The sequence below is a fragment of the Diabrotica undecimpunctata genome, chromosome 9, assembly GCF_040954645.1.
Source record: "Diabrotica undecimpunctata isolate CICGRU chromosome 9, icDiaUnde3, whole genome shotgun sequence".
In the NCBI taxonomy this organism is placed as follows: Eukaryota; Metazoa; Arthropoda; class Insecta; order Coleoptera; family Chrysomelidae; genus Diabrotica; species Diabrotica undecimpunctata.
The window spans coordinates 71,317,418-71,342,460 of NC_092811.1; positions in this window are offsets into that span (position 1 = coordinate 71,317,418).

The following is a 25,043-nucleotide window of genomic DNA, read 5'->3' on the forward strand; positions in this document are numbered from 1 at the left end:
TTATTATAACAATAATATAATTTAAATATTTATTGAAGCCTCATACACTATACAGCCACGTAGCCAATCATAAATTTAAGAATTCTTCACTGTCAGAATCTGAGTCACTCATATTACCAGTGTCTATTATGATTGGTTGAATGTTAGTGTCAACCATATTTTTTTCTCGGATATACCACTTTGTAATAATTTCATGAGTATGTTTCACACATTTTTCCCAAATTTCTGTGTTACATTGGTTTAGTGCCTCTTTCCACATATTTATAACAGCACTATCAGAATGTCCATCTCTACCAATATGCTTATTGTAATATGACTTGCAGTTTGCCCAAATTAATTCAATAGCGTTGAATTCACAGTGATAAGGAGGTAGTCTCAACACTTCATGGTCGTGTTCTCTTAGTAGTTCATCATTTATATACACATTCTCTTTTTTGTTCATTTTCACAATTTGTAATAATTCAGGTTTTGTGAGTTTTGCCTCATACTTGATCTTGTGAGTTGTTAACCAGGTAATAATTTCCATTCTAGTTGAAATAGTGGAAGGTTGCTTTTCTAAAAGCACACTGTGGTATGGAGCATTATCCATTACAATTAATGATGGCTCTTCTAAACTGGGAATTAATTTTTCACTTATCCATTTAGTGAAAATTTCATTGTTCATTTCCCCATGATAATCAGCTACTTTAGATTTTGAGCAAAATAATAAACTTGCTTCATTAACAAATCCTTTCGAAGAACCAGCGTGAACAATTATAAAGCGTTTACCATCATACCCTTCCGGTTTACGTACACTTTTAACACTGTTGTCTTGCCAGGAAATTGTTTTATTTCCCTTTGAATAAATCCACGTTTCGTCCAAAAAAACAAGGTCTCTGGGATGCACAGTATTAATATTTTCCATATATTTACGAAAGAACTTGGCTCTTAAAGCAGCAATACTGGTGCGCTCAATTAATGCTCTTCGATTATTGTCCTTCTCATATTTAAATCCCAATTCTTTTAACAAAATGCTAACAGATGTTTTGCCAATAAATGCAACTTCTTTATCCGTTAATTCATTACTTATACTTTGCAGAGTAACATGTTTCTCTAAAAAAAAAAGAACAGATAAATACAGAACAAACCACACTGTTATAACTAGTTCAATTAAAAAAAAAGTAATACTTTATTTTGACAAAACTATAAATTATTTCAAATTAAAAAACTCACAAGAAAATTGACTTAATATCCAATGTAATCTTAATGTATTCAGCAGAAATTTTCTTAAACTACTCTCAACAATCTTTTTTACAACATACATTTATATAAAGTTTTGATTAAAAAGTACCTTCTGGTTATCATGGTACATGATACCATTATCTTATGGTATATCAAATTCAGATTGAAGAAATTGGTAACTACTTACTTTGTTGGTACATGTCGTATACTGTATTACGCACTGCCATTTTTGATCCCTCAGATAGATCAGTTGTTTTGTATTTCGGACGAGGTCTACTTTTGCCTGGCTTTGAAAGAATGTGATTATTTTCTTTCCTTTTAATAATTGTACATACTGTTCGTCGTGATGTAGCATGCGACATCACTCGCAGCAGTTACTCCCTTAAATAAAGAATTGTTTAATGATTTTCATAAACGAACATACATTTTAATATGTTACCTGTTGAACAGATGAAAATGGCTCCAAAGGCCCTCCATTTACTTTTTCTAATTCGAAATACTCCAACACATTCAACACAAGTTGCTGAGCCTGAGATGTCAAAGGCTTGCCAGGCATACTCTAAAAATAAAAACCTTTAAAAATATTTCATATTGTCCGTAGACGTAGTTTTAGCTATATTTAAATAATTAATGTCAATTTAGAGGTTAAAAAATATATTATTCGTTATTAGCTAATACCTTAATAAATTGAACACGAAGGTAAGGGTTAGTCGTTATAACAACTGTTTGTTAAAAAATATGTATATTTAAAGTATGAAAAAGGATTGATTATTTAAATCAAACGAAAATAATTTATAAAAATATTACAAACTCTGTCAAAACAAAATTTCCAATTGTCATGTCAATTGTCAGTAGACGAATCAATCAGCGATCATTGTTCTATGGCTGTCTTTGTTCAATGCTTGGTGTTGTGTATGGACAGGCGGTTTAAGTTAATAGTTTTAGTTTCTGTGAGTAGGAAAGAGACGTAACATAAAAAATAATTCGTGAATAATGTCATACTTGTGCAAAGATCCGGCGGACCGACTGTATATAAATATGTACCCATTTACTTAATGGTGTATTGTTTATTTAATAAATCAATATTAAAGACACGCATATCATATATCGATGCCTTAATTCGCATATAGGCTAACTCCAATATCATGAATTTTACAGGAAGCAGAAAAATATGAATAAGGCCTAATCCACAATAAGTTTTCGAATTTTTATCATTATTTCGCTTGAATAATGTATTCTAAATTAGTGTCAACTTAAAACTAATAAAAGCTGGAGACAAATTACAATTTTATCATTAATTTTTGGAGATAGCCTCTTTTCTAGGTAAAAATAAAAAACGGATTTGGAGTAAACCACTTTTACTGTATTAAAAGTAAATTAAAACTATACTGTAAAAATACTTAATTTGTAACTTAGGTATGAAAAATAGTTGGCTTTGAAACAATTTTACTCATTTATGTGGTAGAAGTGAATAAAAATTGTGGAAGTCCACTGGAAGGAACAGTTCTTTTTAGTTCTTGTAGATCCATGTATTTTTTCTTCGTTATTTTTCGTCTCTCAGTATTGATTTTCTTTGGTCTTTTCCTCTTAATTGCATGAAGTCAACAGGAGAAACAGATTGCAAGTGAGAACGTTTGTCTGCTTATGACCCTTTTTCAACAAGTTAAAAGAAAGTTAGATCAGACACATATTACTATAGTGTAAAATATCTATTGCCATATTAAATTTTTTTTTATAAATTAGAAATTTATCGTTGAATATGAAATAATGGATTAAAACATATTATTTGAGTGACTTACCCTTGCATCTCCCTTCATTTTGCCTGGTCTGATAGCTTTATAGAACTGTACTGATTGAAAATTCTTAAAATAGGAATGATCCAGGTAGTTGACTTCATAGGGATGTCCCTTCTTTGCTTTCCTGCAGATGTCAATGTAGTCAGCTGGAACGTTAATATGTCTTTGGAAATATATCCTAGTTTATAGCTATGACAAGTCTCACACATGTCCTTTTTGGGTTTAAACAGGGACACATTTTTCAAAGTAAGTGCATTAGAGAATGTAGCTATGGACAACTGTGACATTTTTTTATTTACAGTGTTGGATATACAGATTATAGAATTCCTGTTTCGACCTGATATCTGTCTGCAGATATAGTTTAGAGGTTCTCTGCCTGCAATACTGTGATTCCATTTTGGGCATAAAATCGATAAAATCATTAAGTTCCTTTCTATCCCTTTCGAACGGCTTTGATTTTGAAATAACGTTTTCTTGTTCGGCGTTTCCAATTGGCTTGGCTTTCCAGGACCCAACACTAGTTTTTCCGATGCAAAGTATATTTAGAAACAACGTCTTACAGACCCTAATCATGTCCTCGCTGCTCTTAAGTTGACATATCAACGTGCTTGTCCTTTTAGACTTTTCAGGATCTTTTATATCTCTCGGTCGCTTTGTAGGAATAACCTTTGTAAGTCCGTCTATATACACTTTTTTTTTCTTGCCATGTCATAGACCAAAACTTATCAAACATTTGTTTCCTCGCATCTTCCGATACAAGATGGCATTTTAATATACTGTTTACCTTTCTGGTGCATTTACAACGAGGTTTAAGTTTCTTGGCTGGTTTTCTTATATCCTTTTTCCAAGTGGTACCAATCTTTTTTTTCCATAGTATGCGAGTCCCTGTTCTCTTTGTTGCATATTTTTGTTACTTTGCCATTCTTGTGTATTTTCTTCACAGCGCTTGTTTCTTTTGACTTTAAATTTTTCTGTTTCTAATTCAGATTCAGAATCACTGTAAGGAACTAGACTTTTTAACTCATTTTTTTGTTTTAAAATTTTATTGTGTACAGTGGGTGTTAGAGGTTTTTCAGGTCCATCCTCACTATTTATGTCAAATCGTGGTTACTGTTTTCAGGTGGTAATAATTTTACCTGTCTATTAGAGCTAAAGTTTGTTGGAACCTCATTATATTTAGATTCATCAGTCGGTTGCTTTCATCTGTGCTATATTCAAAAGTTAACAAATTTACGTCTTCAATAACAACAGTACGGTCAATAATAATAAACTCTGGAAAATCAAAAGACAAAACTGGACTATTCGTGAATTCAAGCTCTTGTGTGGAATTATGATCATGTGAAGAATTTTGACCATTTTCGTTTATCAATACATTGTCCTGTTAATTTGCATTAACTGCAAGTTGGAGGATTCTTTGTGCACGTGACATTATTCTGTAAGTACGTAATAAGTATCTAAGTACATCTAGTTTGTAGTAGGAAGAAAATATTGATTCCCTTTCTTCTACAGTTTTTGACTGAGAACACTTGTAGCGGCAATTTTCATTGCACGAAATCCCAGAGTTAACGGTTTTAGCGGGTTTTACTTGGCCTATTTTAGAAATGTAAGCCAGACCACTTTCCCTGCACTTGGCACGTCTTCATGCTTTCCATTCTTCAATGTTTTTCTGTCTTTTTCTAGTTACTTTTACTTTTAGTGGAAATATTTTTTTCTTGGTTTTAGTGGTCAAATTAAGAGCCTCTTCATTTCCATTTCCAGGAAGAGCAACGATCTCATCATATGGAATATTTCCATTTACTTGTAGTTCAAAATTTATATTGCAATCATTTATAATCCCAGTTTCAGTTTCTTCACTCACCACTTCCTTATTGATATTGCCTTCCACATCTGATTCGATATCATCTTTCTCATTTTTATTAGGAACGTATTCATCTCTTGAGTCATCACTAAATAATTATGAAAGGCTTTCATCATCTGAATCAAGTTTTTCTCCGTAATCTAAAACAGAACATTAGCATAAGGCTAAATTTGCCTGGTTTAATTTCAGCTGTTAAGAAAAACAAAACGTTAGTTATTAATCTGGTCTGCTGATTTAAGTCTCTATTGACAGTTAATGATTAACAGAAAATAATTAATGTTAAATAAGCTAACTACCACATTTGATGGCAACAATCACCTGGGTCGGATAGTGTAATTGGTTAAGACACTCGCCCAGAGTGAGACATCCGGGTTCTAATATCACCGTACCATTTCATTAGATTTTTTTAACTAGCCCATTGTTCAAATAATATGTATCTCTAATGTACTTACGTAGTTTTTTGTAAACTCCATGTTTGTTTTTTTTGGATGGTCTTGTACGTTCTTGGTTCTTCAATTCTAGTTCATCAGAATGATTCTGATAATTTGAGTTACAAGGTTGAATGGAGATACTAGAGCCATCCCGTAGGTTTTTATATCCTTTGGCTATATTTGAATCTGAAAAAAAAAATGATATCACTAATGTTGCCGTTTTATTGTAATGTTGAATTTTAAATTTAGCGCTTAATGAAAATATGATTTTATCAATACTAATGGATTTTTATTGATTTACAAAATTCCGTGTCATTAAAAGCATTCTAGTAGGCTTACAGCCCAAATAACCTTTTTGTAAACAACAGCATAGGACGTGCCGATGCTTTGCAAGTTACATAGGCCTAGACTTAGATTGTAGGTTAGACGTAATATACAAACTTGGCTTATCTTTAAATAAATTAAAATCAATCAATTAAAATTAATATTATGCAAAATACTTGAAATTACTAAAGAATAATATTTACCTTTTATCTTGGTTTCATTATCACCAACTTCTTCTGTAATAGTGGATTTCTGTTGTAATTGCTGTAAAGCCAAGTCTGCCTAAAATTTTCTCCTAGAACTAGTCATAATAAATCACTTTATAACTAATCAAATAAACTAAAACAGCTAAGAACACTAACACAAGCAGTAGCGAGGGTTGCACTTGCACATAACCTAAAAACTTTAATTTGTTGTCATCTGATGTGAGCTGACGAATACATGAAGGAGGTATGTCACAATTTTTATTCTCTGTGGTATGGATAAAGAAAGTAAGTACTTTATCTTGCTACTTACCTCCTTCATTCACTAGATATTTAAAGTAGTATGGTCAATTACCTCCTTCATACGCTGGCTATCTCAGTTATTTTAAATCATAGAAGGCTGGGGATAAGTGGAAAATTTAATTTAGCACTTACCACCTTCATCCATGCAGATAACTTATTTTCTTAAAAAATGTCACTTACTCCCTTCATCCACTCACCCCTTCAATTAATAGAGAAAAAGAAGACACAAAAATTTGTAAAACCATGTTATAGTTCTAGCATATTTAGATATACGGTTTAATTTTAATGTGTTGTGAAGTTATATTTTTTTGTGAAAAGAGACTTTTTCAATTTTAGATTTACGGTAAATTTCGGACTTTTCAAATTAGAATAGGTATTTAAGATAAGCTTAAGTAAACAAAATGGTATATTGGAATATCAAATCTACCTGCATTTTTTCAAGGATTAATTTCGGTTACCACGAAATAAGTCATTAAGGGAATTAGTACAAAGTAGAAAGTCTTTTGTCTATATTTTTGTATACAAGTATGGAAATTGGAAAGTGTTGGAGTTTGAAGAATGGAGTCGAGGATGTTGATTGGTCAACAGAAAATTATGGAAAGGATTGGGTGACGGGTGATGGGTGATTGGGTGATGTACTGCTGGAGACGAATGCTGAGAATACCATGGGTGGCCCGAAGAACAAATGAATCCATACTGGACCAGCTAAACATAAAGAAAAGACTAAGAACACAAATATCAGAACAAATAATAAGCTATTTTGGACATGTCCTTCGAAGAAATGGTCTTGAAAAACTTACCATCCAGGGAAAAGTAGAAGGCAAAAGAAATAGAGGTAGATCTCCCACGCGATACACGGACCATATTGTTGCTACCATTGGCGCTCCATTGTCAGAATGTGCTAGAATGGCAGAAGATAGAAAAACGTGGAGTAACATTGGGAAATTTAGCTAATAGCTTCATGATATCACGATACCTGCATCAGGTTAACGACTAAGAAGAAGAAGAAGAAAGTCTTTTGTCTATAGTTTTGTATACAAGTATGGAAATTGGAAAGTGTTGGAGTTTGAAGAATGGAGTCGAGGATGTTGATTGGTCAACAGAAAATTATGGAAAGGATTGGGCGACGAAAATAATTTTAAAGCGGAAAAAGGGATCATCTGCTGTTAGAGAGGAAGTGAGAGAAGATATCAAATCGGCAAGTGTGTGTTTTTTCAAACGTTGAAAGAAAATTAAGATGGTGGCAGACCAAACTTCTGTATTCTATTTTAAATTTGAAATCTGCTTCACTTCCACATCACAACAATATAAAGTTTTATTTACCGGGTATTTAAAAAGTTATAACCAATATTACCTGAAAATCGTATCAAGTTTAACTCCCTGTATAATTAAAAAGGAGTATAGGAACGTTGATCCATTGCAACCATAATTTTTTAATAATTGTTAAAAATTATAAAACATATTCGTTAAATCAAATACAGGGTAAGTCAAAATGCAAGTACAGTAGTTTCTTGGTAATTTTAAATAGAACACCATCACTATCGAAAAGTACTAATATCGTACTTCAAATTTTATGAAGTACTCCCAAAAAAACCAAAAATACGTCTAATACTGTACTCATAAAATTATTAGGTTTTTTTCTGTTTTTGTTTTTTTTTTATTAACCCCCGATGTAAAACGGAGTGGCTTATAATTTATTTTATTGTGTGTAAGTGTGCAGTGTGTATCTGTCTATGTGATCGTAGCTCCTAAACGGATAAACCGATTTTGCTTTGGTTTTTTTAATTTGAAAGATCATTTAGTCAAAAAGTGTAAAATATCTACCTATTGTTAGTCCTTATTCAAGAAATTCGGTTCAGTCGTTTAAAAGTTATGAACGGTTAAAAAAAAAATCGATTGCCTGTAAAGTCGGTTTTACGGGCGAAAATTTTACGTGACAACGTCTTTTTCTCGGTAGAATATTTATTGATATGAATATTATTAAATTGCACAATAGGAACAAGGAATTGAATGAAAATAAGAATTGCACAAATTTTAACTATAGAAATATATTTTGTTTACTAAAACATTGTACATGTAAACTTAAACTTAACTAATTTCTATTTGAGTGATTTTGTTGAGGATAGGACGATGATAGGAGAAATATGAAATGAAAGGAAGTGTTTCTGCTGTAATGTGTCTTGAACGCCAAGAACGCTCGAGAAAGACAGACACAAGCACGGAAGCACGCACCGATTCAACGCGCCTAATTCTCTAGTGCTGCGCGCGCAGCGGACCTATCATGTTTGAGTGGGAGAGAGACGCAAGGCATTCGCCGGTCCGGCGGGCCTCTCTCTCGTTCGGTGACTCACTGTAACAGACGTGAGCGGGCGTTACACTTTTTCATGAATGACTCCGAGCCACAACCTAATTTAAGTCGTTGTCACGTCAAAAGGCATGATTCTTACCTTCATTATTTTCGCTGCTGGAGGAGTCGCTGGTGGAATCACTTTCTTCAGAAATATGCTTTTTTGGAACTCACGTCTGTTGCTTGTGATTCCTGAACAACTAGGAGCAGCTGGTCCCACTTGTGTAAAAACCATTAAACAACCTTAGACAAATAACTAAATCCAAAAAAGAACCAAAATACTTACCCCCTGTATTATTCCGGCCAGTATCACGTTCGAATACATAATCAGGAGCATCTCACTATTATCACCAAAAGGATCACTTTCGCTGCCAGAAACACTCTCAAAACTACTAATTTTTAACAAGTTTAATATTCGTATCAACACCACACAAAAGTAGGGTTAGCTCTCACTACCTGTTGGGGGCAAAAACCGGTCGTGTGTAGCACTTAGCCGCTTTTTGCGATCAATAGGATCGATTTTCTCAATAAAATTACAAGCCACTTGGCGCAAGAATGGGTCACGTAAGGATAGACTACTAACTTAGACTTAATTTTGACATAACATAGTTCAGACTAGAATCTCTAAAAATTTAAGAATAAAAATAAGTATACATCTTTGAATCAATATTATATGATCTTTTGAATGAGGTGTCATATGATGTACTCTATGAGATAATAAAATGAACCATAGGATACTCACCCGAGGAAAATCAACGGAAGGTCGGACTGCAAATTTCTATTGTGCTGCAAATTTCTAGAAGTAAGTAGTTATGAAAAACCTCACGTCTCCAAATAAAAAATTGGAGATCTTTCACCTATCTCGGGATCCTGCCCCAAGCTTAGGCTCATAATACAATTTACCGCTAAAATAGGTAGTTAAATTAGGTATATAAATAATCCAATAAATAAAAAAATTGACGTTTTAGTAAAAGATATAAGATTTTTGTCAAAATATTCGCATTATTAAACATGGATCCATTATGTTTTACTTTTAACAGCTCAATTCAAAGAAACAAATAAACGATAGCTTCAAAATAAAATTGAAAGAGTTTTTAATACAAAAAATGCTCAAAAGTCGACTTCTAACAAAACAGGTGGACCAAGATGCAGTTTTTATTAAAATTTTAGATATTCATCCTTATCACGTAGCGCTACAACCCTGGATGGGTCATGGCTGACTGTACAACTTTTTTCCAATTTGATCGGTCTTCCATCAACCTAGGGTCAAATGGAATCTTCATTTTCCGGAGATCTGGTTAGATGTTATCTCTCCATCGCATTTTGGGACGTCAGAGTGGTCTTTTGCCTGTGGGAATCTCCTCCAATACCAGTTTTACAAGTCTCTCGTTATGCAGTCTGTGCACGTGGCCTGCCCATCTTAGTCGCTGTGATTTAATTTCTTGGACAATATCGGCGTCATTGTAGAGTGCTTTTAATTCGATATTGGTTCTGATCTTATACTGGTTTGTGGTGATGTCATGGTGAGGTCCGAAAATTTTTCTAAGTATTTTTCGTTCAAAGCGTCTGAGCTTTTCTTCGTTTGCTTTGGTCATGGTCCACGTTTGCATCCGTATGTTATTACAGGTCTGACGATGGATTTATAGATTTTGGTCTGAACTTATTGTAAGATTTTTTGATTTTATGAGCTTATCCAGTGCGAATAGACAGCGGTTTGCAGATTGGATTCTGTCTTTTTATTTCTTCAGTAACATCGTTGTCAGCTGTGATTACGGCCCCCAGATACTTAACACGTTGTACTCTTTCGAAATTGCAGGTGTTGACCGTCACATTTTATCCTATTCTGTCTCTTCGCGTCGTTCTATTTATACACATGTTAGATAACATTTTGTATATCTAAAATAAACAATATCTAAATATTAAAGTGTAAAAATACTAATAACACACAATCGAAAGCAGAGACAGATTCAAGGTCGGTCATAAAATATATTTTAATAGATACTGTCAACAATGTGTTTGAAAAAATTAACAAACCTTAGCTCAGTTTTCCATTTTCTGCCAAAATGAGTACCGTTCTTCTTTGTGAGTTTGAAATTTAGTTATCTCTATTTACATTACTCGTAGCGTAGTATGTGATATTGTTTATAACAGGTTATTGCAACTCCTGCCGTAGGTTTTAAAGTAAGCGTAGAAATCTGTAAGAAAAATATAGTAAGAAGAAAATAGTGACTCGTCTGCCCTCTTCTTCTTCTTAAGGTGCGGTGCATTTCTGCGTAGGCGTCCACCGGACATCGTCTTGTCGGGTGAGATGTTAAATAGTCCGGATTAAATAATTCTGACCCTCAGAAACCCATTAGCCATTCGGGGTCTGAAAACCAAGGGTGGGCCAAGGGAGGCTGATAGAAAAGAAAAAAGCATTTTATCCAAGAAAAGTATAATTGCTATTAAAAATAGAGTGGGGCTTAAGGTTGAGCCCTGTGGAATACCGTTTTTAAGACATTCTGTTTTTGAAGTAATTCCATTCACACGTATTGGAATACTCTATTATTCATGAAATGTTTTACAAAAGCAAGAAAATTTCCCTGGATACCCCAGTTAGACATGGTTTGTAAAATGTTGTATCTCCATGCAGTATCAAATGCTTTATTTATATAAAAAAATATGGCAATTACTTTCTGGGTATTTCTAAAAGACTCACATATAATATTGTCTTTTACTATATATATTGTTCTATAACTTTTCAGAGCAGCAGCCAACAAAGTGACCATAGCCGTTATGATATCCAACCTCCGATAGGAGATGGAACTTAAGAAGAAGAATAATATTCTCAATAGCTAGTAAGGCATCATGAGTTGATCTGCCTTTTCTGAAACCGCTTTGGATATGGCTTAATAATCGGTTTTTTTAAGAAACCATATTAATCTGTTATTTAAAATTATTTCTAGTAGTTTGCATGTATTATTTGTAAGTGAAATTGGTCTATAGGAAAGAGGGTCAGTTTTTGATTTGAAAGGTTTTAAAATGGGAATAATTGTTGATTCAGACCAGATTTATGGAAATTTTTTATTAAGGTAAATGTGATTTAAAATGTCTAAGAGAATTAATTTTCCTGTGTACGGCAAGTTTTTGATAAATTATTGGTATATTAGGTATTTTCGGGTTTTTGCATTGACTGTTTGACAACCGTCAGGAGTTTGCGCAGAAGAAATATAAGTGTTCGGGTTTATTTCGGATCATCTTAAAACTGTTTAGAATCGAAGTTTGGTGTTCGAGTTAAAATTTGATGCTGTTTGTGGACAGTTTTGAAACTATCAATTCGGTTTTTGTTAAAAGGTCTTGATTATTTCCGGATTGTTTGAGGCGTGCGCGGTTCGTTTTAAAATTGACAGTTATGACACAGTATAAAGAATGATTTTGTGGTTGTCTGCTTGTTGTTAATTGATAGGTAGTAGTCTTTTGCATTAATTAGTAGTAATTTCAGTCATTTTCGAGTGCTTTTTATTGAAAATGGACCCAATAATAAATGTACTGTTGGAATCAGACTCAGAATCATCATCTTCAGATAGTGAAGATGGACTGGACGTAGTGGCTAACGTGTTTTTGCCTGAACTGTTTCAAGATAGCACAAAAAATGAAATTTTTTTTGAACAAACTGTTCCTCAGTATACGGACAGACAGTTTCTTCAGCATTTCAGGTAAGTGATGTTACATGTGTTATAACTAAAGTATGAATATCAGTAAAAGTATTGCGACTCTAAGAGTTTGTTTTCGTATTTATTATCTAAAATATTGATATTAAACTAATTAGTCTACATTTTTTAGAGTTTCAAGACAAGTAGTCCAAACGTTGAAAGTGGACTTAGAACAGTCAGAATTTTATCCGAAGAAAGACACTGGTTTTAATAGGATAAACAGTGAAAAATGTCTCTTGGCTTTTTTATGGTTTACAAGTAACCGACCAAGGTGCAACATTTAGAGATATTGCAGATATATTTAATTTATCAATTAGCACACTACACACATATGTCAATTCGGTTGTCTATTTTCTTTCGCAATTATCCGAAAAAGTAACTGTGGCTATCCACCCAAGAAGCAAGAATTATTACAAGAAGCTTTGAGGAAATGGGTTTCCCTGGTGTTATTGGCTGCATCGATGGAACACACATTAAAATTGATACACCACAAGAGAATCCTGATTCGTATTGAATCGGAAGAAATTTCATTCCATTCAGGTAAGGTACTCACTCATTAATTTATATTACTTATGGCATATTTACATATTTGACTCTTATTGCATAATATTGATGATAGAAGTGTACATAAATTTTAAATGAATTCTGGATTATAATAGAGAATGGTAATTATGTGTGTTGACTACTTGTCAACTGTAATGGAAATAATAACATTCCTTCTTCAAACTTGCTATACCTCTGCAATGTCTCATTACGTTTTATTTTATAAATTTGTTGATGATTACAGTATAACCAAAAATTCGAGCTTTCTGTCAAAAACTCCTAGAAATTTTTGGGGTTATATATGTATACTTACACCACTAAATTTATCAAGTACAACATAATATAACTGTAATAAGAAGTTTTTGTTAAGAAGTTTTGTACTTTAAACAGTATTTTAGAAAAATCATTTTGTAATATCATTTAAAATTCAATTTTAAAAAATCATATTAGCCACCTTTGTTACAAATTTATTTGTTTTAGTAATCAAGAAAGTTTACAATTAAATTAATTAAATATTTATTTTTTTAAAGATCAATTTTCTAGAAACAAATATTACTTTTTTTATTTTAAACATAAATTGACATTCAATTGAGGATATTCCAAAATAAAGGATCTTTTATTAAAAGACTTGACACAAACAGCTTCAATAACTTTCTAATGTCTATATTATATTCACACTCTTTTTTGTAGATGCAAGTTGTATGTGACAACAATAGAAAAATCAGGGATGTATTTATTGGATTTCCTGATAGTGTGCACGATGCTAGAGTTTTTCGCAATAGTGATTTGGGTCAGAACTTAGCAGAGCGGTGTAAGGACTGGGTAATATTAGGAGATAGTGCGTATCCATGTTTGAGAAACCTTTTAACACCTTATAAGGATACAGGCACAGTTCGAATTCGTTAGTCAAGGTGGGTGGACGTATTCGAGTTTTGTGAATTAGCTGGTGATTGTTTCTTGTAAAATATAAGAAGTGTAATTAGTTGTTAGTTTTGGTATTGATATTTACGGAGAGCATATTAGAGTTTTTTAAAGCGTAAGTGATGTCAGAAAAAACGGGCGGCGATAAGCCGCCCGATGAAAAAAACACTGATAGTGATAATAGCAGGTATGTTCAGCAAATAGATATGAATAACAGTTATAGACCAGGAGATAATGGCCCATTTTATGTGTTTGTGGAACATAAAAATAAAAATTTAGGGAGACTTTTTCCAATTAAAATAGGGCACTTTTTACTTAAAGATGAAATTTTAAAAAAAGATGTAATAGACATTAAACCGGTAGGAGTTAATAGGGTAAAGGTTATTTTTAATACCTTAGAAATAGCCAATAGTTTAGTTAACCACGAAGTTATATTAAAAAATGAGTTAATAGCATTTATACCTAAATTCTACACTCACAAAAAAGGAGTTGTCAGGATGGTAGATACTTTCTTTTCTGAAGAATATTTATTAACGGCTATCAAATCAAACAAACAGGTATCAAGTGTCAATCGTATGAAAAGGAAAATTATAGACTCTGATGGAAACGTAGTTTTGGTAAATAGACAAATGATAATAGTAGAATTTTTAGGAAATGAAATTCCAAAATGTATACAAATAAATTTATGCAATTTTCATGTTGAACCTTACATACAACCCGTTGTACAGTGTTTCAAATGTCTGAGATATGGCCACTCAGCTAGACAATGTAAATCAAAAAATGAGAGATGCCAAAAGTGTACAGATACAAGTCATACAAAAGAGGATTGTAAAGAAAATAATTTGTGTATTTATTGTAATAATAACGACCACCCCTCAATTTCACGTATTTGTCCTGTATATGCAAAGCAAAAGGGGATAAAACAAATTATGTCAGTTGAAAACATTTCTTTTAAAGAAGCCGAAAATATATACAATAATCCATCATATGCGAAGGTGGCTACGAATAACCGTTTCTCTATTTTAAACAACGATAACAATTTTCCAACTTTACCGAATACTTCTGGCGACAGTCCATCATCTAATAGTACTTTTAAAAAACCAAAACCAGCTTCTAAAGTGAATACTGTTAAAGCAATTAAACGAACACACCCAACCTCTCCTACACCAGATACGATGCCTGTAAAAAAATCTTTTAAACCTAGTCAAAAACCTAAACCCATTATACCTAACCCCTACAGAGAAGAATTTATGGACTATAAAGAGAAAACTATAATGTTAATTACCTCCTTCATAAATAAATTTCAAAAAAATTTTCAATTACCACCAAATACTCTCATGGAATCTAATATCCGGGACTTTGTAGAAAGTGCGTTTGTTCCAAGTGATCCAAATGATGCCATGGAAACATATAGTGAATCAGATTCAAGTGAAAAACTATTTTACTGATTAAACTTTAAAAATGGCTAATAAACAAACAATTAAAAACCAATTAGTAATTTTGCAGTGGAATAGTAGATCAATAACATCTAATAAAAATAATTTGTTAAATTACCTTAATAAAAACCATGTTGATATTATCATACTTTCCGAAACTTGGCTTAGGTCTAATAGTAATTTTAATATTAAGGGATATAACTTCATTAAAAGGTGTCGTGATGACGGATATGGCGGAGTTGGTATATTTATCTTACAAACAATTAACTACCAAGAAAGTGAAATAATTCAAAATTTTTCAAGGGGCATTGAAGTATGTGCAGTATTTATTCCAGATATAAATATTTCTTTCGTTTCAGTATACAAACCTTCAGACATAGCAGCCACAAAAAAAGATTGGTTAAACTTATTGGTACAGTTTGATATCTCTCGTACAATTTTTTGCGGCGATTTTAATGTACACCATTACAGGTGGGGCCCTATTCCGGAAGATCGCGGGGGAAAGGATTTAACAGAAGCTTTAGATTTTTTGGAACTAATTACTTTAAATGATGGATCGCCCACTAGAGTTAATCCCAATGGTAATCACTCTGCAGTTGATTTAACTCTTATCTCCCCTTTTTTGGCAGATTTGGTAAATTGGTCCGTATATCAAGACACTTTAGGTTCTGATCACTACCCTATTCAGATTCAGCTTCAAATTGCTCCCATATCTATCGAAATCAATCCGGCAACCAAGTGGAATGACGGTCGTGCCGATTGGTCAGCCTTTCAAGCATTTATTGAAAATGAAATCAGTTCAAATTTATCTCTAAATGATTCAGATAACTGTCAAATAACAAAAAAATTATTTGAAGTTATATCTTCAGCAGCATCTGCATCCATGCCCGTTAAAAAACCTTTCATTCCTTCTGTCCCAAGGCCCTATTGGTGGGACAAAGAATGTTCTGATATAGCTGAAAGTCGCTCCCACGCACTTAAATTGTTCAGAAGACAAGGAAATATTACAAATTATCTGAATTACCAAAATATCGCAGCAAAGGCTAAACTCATTTTCAAGTTAAAACAAAAAAATAGTTGGATAACCTTTCTTAATCAACTCAATAGATCTACACCCCTTTCAAACATTTGGAATTGTGTAAAAGCTATAAGAAACAAATATCATAAACAAAAGAAACCTCCATTGCACGAAGATTTAATTGAGGATGTTCTGAATCAGCTGGCCCCGCCTTCGGTCTCTAATGTCAATGTAGACAATCAAAAAAATTTTCATTTTTGTTCTACTTCAGATACTATGTCTAAAACTTTTACTTATTCAGAGTTAATTTTGGCATTAAACCAAACCAGAAGCACGGCTCCCGGTTTGGATGGTTTCACATATAAAATTTTACACAATCTTCCAGTTTCAGCTAAACAAATAATTTTAAAAATTTTTAACAACTGGTGGGTAAAACAAGATTATGCTGAGGATTTAAAAAATATTGTTATATGTTTAATTAAAAAACCATCTAAAGATCCAAAATTACCCTCATCATATCGACCTATATCGTTAATGTCTTGTCTGACCAAGACTTTTGAATGCATGATTAAGTTTCGCCTAGAACATTTTATTGAAAGCAATTCTCTCCTACCCACTACACAGTATGGATTTCGGAGAGGCCGTAGTACGATAGATGCATTGACCCATATGGTTACAGATGCACAAATATGCTTATCTGATAACAAATACATGTTATGCCTATTTGTGGATCTAAAAGGTGCATATGATGTGGTTGATTTGAGTATTTTAAAAACAAAATTGTGTAAAATGGGTATCAGCAAACAGGTATCAAATAACTTAATAAATTTGTTTCTAAACAGAAAAATTTATATTCGTGACCACAGAAATGTACTCCACGGGCCAAGAACAGTATATAACGGTTTGCCGCAGGGATCAATATTGAGTCCACTTTTATTTAATGTATACACAGCAGAGCTGCATAGTTTGATGAATGACACTATAAAAGTTATACAGTACGCGGATGATATTTGTTTCTATACTATCCATAGTTCATATGAACGATGTATTACAGATTTAGAGTATATTTTTTGCTGCATGCGTGATTGGTTACATACTATGGGTTTTAGTGTTTCACAGCAAAAGACAGCGGTTATGTGTCTTACTAGGCATAGACTTAAAACACCCGATTTGTATACCATAGGTGATTTTACTATACCCGTAGTGAAAGAATATAAATATCTTGGCATCCATATAGATAATAAACTCCTATGGACCAGCCACATAAAACACGTAAAGCAAAAATGTGAGAAAGGGCTCAATCTTCTGCGTGTAGTTTCTAAATATAAATGGGGTGCAGATGTTAAAATATCTCTTACTTTTTACAAGTCATATCCGCTCAATAATAAATTATGGATGTACTATTTATGCCTCAACTAGCAAATCAAACTTATTAATCTTAGACAGAATTCAATATAAGGCAATTAAAATAAGTCTAGGAATTATGATGTCGTCACCGAATTGTGCAGTTCTCGCTGAAGCACAAGAACCGCCTTTGTGCCTTCGAAGAGAGTACTTAGCTAATAAACAGCTAATAAAGTATAGGACGTTTAGTACATTTATGGTCAACAAAATATCAAATATAGTGGTCCAGAATCTTACAAACAAATATTGGAGAATTAAAACGTCTCCCCCTCTTGCTGATGCTTTTATTGACACTGAGAGACATAAAGAACTAATACATAGTCAAAAAAAATATCCTATTTACGAAGTCAATTTTGCAGCCTTAATATTTAAACCAACCATTATAATTCCAAACTATCCAGATAATATATTTTTATCAAAATTAATTTTCAAATCTATACTCTGTAATTTAGGAGAGAATAAAATCATCATCTATACGGATGGATCAAAAAAAAAGATTTAAAACAGGCTGTGCATTTTTAGTTTCTAATATTAACCATGTTGAGCAATATCAAGTCCCTTATTATTTATCGATTTTCAGTGCAGAGGCTATAGCTATTAGCAAAGCTTTAGATTGGTGCGAGATGAATTTACCTTTATCTGTGGTAATTGTAACAGACTCTCTCTCAGTTTTGAACGCCATTAAAAGCCCTCCTTTTAATCATTATAATAAAAATATTCTTCTATCTATAAAAAATAGTCTATATAAACTGCAGGAGTATGGTGTACGAGTTACACTAGTCTGGGTTAGAGGTCATTCAGGGATAACTGGGAATGAGGCAGTTGATATCGCAGCTAAAAAAGCACTTGACTCAGAATTGAAAGTAAACATGTGCAACCCATCAGATCTTATTAATTTATATAAGGCTGATGTAAGGGTTAGATGGGAAACTCAGTACAGTAAATTTTCAACTACATCAGAGAACCTCTATTTTAAACTTCAACCGGTTTTAGCGACGAACATTCCTTACATCAACTCGTGGGATTATAATAGATATAAGTCATCAATTATATCACGTTTAAAACTTAATCATGGTCGCTTTCCAGCACATTTGTTTAGGATTGGTATCTTAGATTCTCCGTGTTGTACTCACTGTCCAGAAAAACCTTTAGCCGATATAAATCACGTTTTCTTAGAGTGTCAAAAATATACTGCACATACAGATATGCTGTACCAAGAACTGAAAAAGTTTGTAAGTCTACCAACTAACATTCCTACTTTATTAGCACAACAAGAGAAAGAAATATACAACCTTTTAATCAAGTTTGTTTTAGAAGCAAAAATAGATATTTAGCTCATATATGGTTAAATATGTGTATATGTATATATGTGTATATAAATATGTGTTTACAAACATTATGTAATTAGAATCCAAACCTCTGTTTTACCCCATTTGTTAATAAATCCTGCCCGTGATCTAGTCTAGTTTGTCTTAATAAAAATGTCTTGATGGGTCCCTAGACAAGAAACGAGTGGCCATGTTTTTATCCCTATCCTATCCTTAATAATAATAATAAAAAAAAATACAAATATTCTGTGGCAAATAGACAAGTTCTAATGCCATCCACTATCTACACACACACACACACAAGGATACAGGCAAGTTGAAAGAAACTACAATAAAAAACTTGGCCATTGTAGAGTCCTTATTGAGCACACTATAGGGCTCTTAAAGCAGAGATTTCGACAACTGTACCACATCAAATCAAGGAATATTACTTTTATTTGTTATTTTATTAGGGCCTGTTGTGTGCTACATAATATTTGTATTGACAGTGAAGTATTATTAGGTGAACAAGTGAACAGTGAAGATGATAATCAAGTTGATGATGTTATGATAGAAGGTGAACAGGATGATGTAGGACATAACTACAGAAATTATGTTGCTTCACTGTTAAATGTTTAGTATGTAACAATGTAAGTTAAATGTAAATTTGACAATATATTAGGTGTTAAATATTTCAAATTGTATTTTTATTCACAATTTATTATCATATTGATGAATTCCTAATCTAGTATTACTTACTTTTTACTTATTTGTCACTTTAACTGAGGTAGGTATAAATCTCATGCGAAAAATGTATTTTAAGCTGTTGTTGAAAGTATGATAACTGCAAATTTAGTTTTTTTGTGCTAGGTATACTTTAGTGTTTGAATGTGGATTACATTGGGAGGTATGAAAAAGAAACCATTATACAGTTCTTATAACCAATAAAACCATTTTAATAAACAAAAAGCACAATTCTTCAGTACAAATCACAAACAGATTATTTACTAAAAAGATTTTCTACTTATATTCTAGGAATACAAAACTTATACAAATTCAAAATTAGCAACTACTCTAGTGACCAAATGAATGGCACCAAATTAATAAAATTTTAGGTGAAATTCATTTTTCAAACTTCATATTCGCCACTATTTAGTTAATTTGGTTTTTGCAGTAAATACAGCAAGTAACCAAGACATTTTTATATTACCATTACAGTTCCTGTTCAAAGCAGAGTATGTTGAATTGAGAAAAAATCATACACACACTTTAACCACAAATATTTAACAAAACAAAATGTAATATTATACATTTTCTAAATTATCAACATTACGTTTTTTCATTAAATCTACATACTCTCTAAGAATTGCAGTTCTATTCTCCCTGTCAATTAACTTTTTCTTTTCAATTTCTAATTTTTCAATTTCTCGTGCATCCCTCCTTTGATAAAAAGATTTTAAATCATTTTTAATTCCCAACAAAATGTCATTTCTTTTTACATATGCTGGACGCTGCACCCTTTTTCGTTTTAGTGACGTCTTTGGTGTAGCGTTACTTTCTTTATATTTCTTTGCTGGATGATCTTGTTCACTCATACGATTATGAGAAGGTTGTATGTTATCAACTTCCAGATTTCGACTATGGGAAGGTTGTATTCCTCAACTTCAGGAATTGATATTTGGTTATCAAGAAAAGGAACAAAAAGTTGTTGATCTTCACGGCTCTCAACTCTGCATTCTACCCTTGAACTGGAAGAAAGCAAAATGGTAGGGTTTCTTTTTTTCAAAAATATCGTCGATTTCTTCTTGATACTCAAATACCTTTCGGCCCCTACCAGTTTGACTATTATTTTTTACTATTTTTTTGTAACTCCTTTCTAGTACTCTGAATTTATTTTCACAATTATTAGGAGCAATTGTTATTTTAAATTCATTGGAAAGATCTCGAGCAATGACCTCCCAAAGTTTTTTAATATTTTTGATTTCGTAAGAACCTACTCTGTCTCTATATTTTTTATAAAATTCCAGCAGCTTTAGGATATTCTCTCGAGTAAAAAAATTATCTGTCTTGACTTCGCTGCCTTTATCAAGAAAACAGACAAATTCGCTAATATCTAGCTCTAAAAAAAACATTTAACATTATTCCTTTGCCATCGTAAAACTATATATTCTTACCTTGATTTTCGATGTTTAAATTATTTAATTGAAATACTTTTTATAATAATAATTAAGTTTTGCAATTTGCTGAACTTTTAGCAAATAATATAGACGCTTACTTTTAGGAGGTTATCATACAACATACCACTACCACAGAAAGTAAATTATTTCGAACATGTCATTTGTCAGTTACAAACTGCTGTTTTATGTCATTTAATTGTCGCTATACATGTTCGCGTTTTGGCAAAATGCTAACAAGTTCTAGGATCATTTTAAAATGATTTATAAATTTATACTACTACACAAGTCGTCGGCGCAGTTTCAAAACTGTTTGGTGACGGTACGGATTTTAAAACCCGAAAATACCTATTATCAGGAACCGATGAAGTGTTTTTTGATTTATCTAGAGCTTCTTCAAATTCTTAGTATGTGATGGGAAAATTTAGTGGATTATCACTATCTACTATAGATATTTCTGTCATTTCACGTTTATTTTTGAAATCTACCAATGCGGGATCGAAGTTTGCATTGCTTGAATTTGTCTTATATATATATATATATATATATATATATATATATATATATATATATATATATATATATATATATATATATATATATATATATATATATATACAGTATACTCCCTCTATAACGAACACGGTTATTACGAGGTTTCGCTTATAACGAGATACATTATATGTCCCGTGAAATTTATATTGAACTATAACCGTCTATTGCGAGGCAAATTTGGTTATAACGAGAAAAAATAAGATCCAAAAACGTGTTTTTTTAAGTATTAAGTCCGGTCGTGGCTATAAATAAATACCTTTTCAAACAGCCCCTCAATAAACTTAACTGCAGCCTGCAATAAACTTCTTTACAATGAATAAATACAACTGTTTCACATCTTTAGAAAATATATGAAAGAATGATACTGGACCATTTAAAGTTTTAAAGCAGTTAAAAATAACTCTTAAAATTGCAGAAGCAATAGTTTATGTTATCCTTGAAAATACGATTTATACATTATGTACTTGGAAAAAAATATAAGTACAGCTTTTTTGTTTTAACGTATATCATTGATAATAAAAGTAAACAACTCTTTTATGTTTTAATATATTTCATTGACAATAAAAGTAAATAACTTTTTTTCAAAAACGCCATTCAAACAATATTTATTAGCATCTTATATTGCTCCGAATGGCTTCACTATAGGAAGTTAATAGTTCAGAAAACTATACATTCATATGTATGCACAGTATTATGATTGTCTGATATAACGAGATCGGCTTATAACGAGGTAATTAGTCTGTCATTTCAGTTCTCGTTATAGAGGGAGTCTACTGTATATATATATATATATATATATATATATATATATATATATATATATATATATATATATATATATATATATATATACATCCCACCATCAATCAGAAGTCCTTATAAAAAACGAGAGTTGGACGTCCGAGTCCCTGTATATTAAAATTATGTTTCACTTTTCTATCAAAATCACATCAATAGGAGCATCCACAGACATCAATCTCCCACTTAATCTCAATCCAAAGACTCAGACCCTTATCATACGAAAGCTCTTCTTCCTTACATCAAAGGTGTCACTGACAAAATCGACAAAATTCTTAAACCAAGAGGAATAAAAACAATATTTACCCCCCCACAAAAACTTTCATCTCTTGTCCGATCAATCAAAGACAATATTCCAAATGAACAGCACGGAGTTTATGAAATTCCTTGTGCAGACTGTCCCCGATCCTATATAGGCCAAACAAATCGTAGAATTCAAAATAGGATTTATGAACATTCCATTTCTGTTCGCAATTCCGATTCAATTTCAGCTCTCGGTCAACACCATCTTCATACAGGTCACAAAATTGATTTTGAAAACTCCAGAACCATAGCCCCCATCCGATTTGATAAACCAAGAATTATCCGAGAAGCCATAGAAATGTTTCACTTTTCTATCAAAATCACATCAATAGGAGCATCCACAGACATCAATCTCCCACTCAATCTCAATCCAAAGACTCAGACCCGTATCATACGAAAGCTCTTCTTCCTTACATCAAAGGTGTCACTGACAAAATCGACAAAATTCTTAAACCAAGAGGAATAAAAACAATATTTACCCCCCAACAAAAACTTTCATCTCTTGTCCGATCAATCAAAGACAATATTCCAAATGAACAGCACGGAGTTTATGAAATTCCTTGTGCAGACTGTCCCCGATCCTATATAGGCCAAACAAATCGTAGAATTCAAAATAGGATTTATGAACATTCCATTTCTGTTCGCAATTCCGATTCAATTTCAGCTCTCGGTCAACACCATCTTCATACAGGTCACAAAATTGATTTTGAAAACTCCAGAACCATAGCCCCCATCCGATTTGATAAACCAAGAATTATCCGAGAAGCCATAGAAATAGAAAAAAGACCAAATTGCCTTAATAAAAGAGATGACGCCATACGGTTACCTTCTACATGGAGACCTCTCATAAACAAAATATCGCCCCCTCCATCATCGAATCGAAATCCCACTGTCGGAAATGTTCGCGCCAACTCTCGCGCCAATCCCCACCCTAACCCCCACCTAGGCCACGTTACCATCGACGGTATAAATGAACCGTCCCCTGGTCCCAGTCGTAGTAGTGAACTAGTGAGTGAACTAGAAGTGACTAGTGAGTGTAGTAGTGTCTGGGGGCTCGGGAGACTGAGACCTCGGAAGCCCTGAAGAAGACATCAGAGAGGATGTCGAAAGCTCGGCAAAATGGATATCGACGCGGTTCAACCCGGAAGACTGGTGAGTTTAATCTTAATGTTATGATCCGACATGCTCGATAGTCCGACATTTCCCGTAGATCCAAAAACGCAAAAGCATAACATATAGAAGTATAATATATATATATATATATATATATATATATATATATATATATATATATATATATATATATATATATATATATATATATATATATATATATATATATATATATATATATATATATATATATATATATATATATATATATATATATATATATATATATATATATATATATATATATATATATATATATATATATATATATATATAATATATGCGCAAAAAAAAGCATAACATATAGAAGTATAATATATATATATATATATATATATATATATATATATATATATATATATATATATATATATATATATATATATGTATATATATATATATATATATATATATATTATACTTCTATATGTTATGCTTTTGCGTTTTTGGATCTATGTCTAAATGTCGGACTATCGAGCATGTCGGATCATAAAACGTCGAACTATAGAGGGTTAACTAGTATTTCCTGTATAAGATGTAAAAAATTTGGTTTTCTATAATCTTAAATAAATTTAAAATAAAAGCAGTGATGCCAGAAGAAAAAAATACAACTGTAGATTATGAAAGAAAAATTGTTCAGAGATATTAAGAAATTATAGGTACTACATTAAACGATAAAGAACAAAACAAAGGCATAAAAAAATGGAAACATCTTAAAAATGAAATACTAATTTAATACACGATAGGAAACAATGGAGGCAAGGAAATAGATCTCAACTCCATCCATCGTACATCAAACGTAAAAAGGCTTAGGATTAAGTAAGTATAAAACATAGTTTAGACCTTGGCAACAATACTACACTAGCCACTAGGTGACAGTTGAACAGTTTCTATTTTTTTTTTTCAACATTAACCTAAATCTTTTTTCAATTTTGTCATTTAAAAAAGCTAACATGCATCTCGGCCCATATCTTCTTATTAAATATTTGTTTTATTACATTTCACATTCATGATAAAAACTCTCTCTTTGCTGCCTTAATACATTAATAACTGTTTTCTTTTTTTATTTCTATTAAATATTAAAGTTCGCAGAAAAAAGACAAATTGCAAAAATAAACAATTTATTTATAAACATATAGTGCATTAAAAACTTAAATTTTTTCTCAAGTACTTACATATAGTCTAAATACATAATGCTTTATTTTATTTTTGAGAGTAAGTGTTCTGTATAAACAC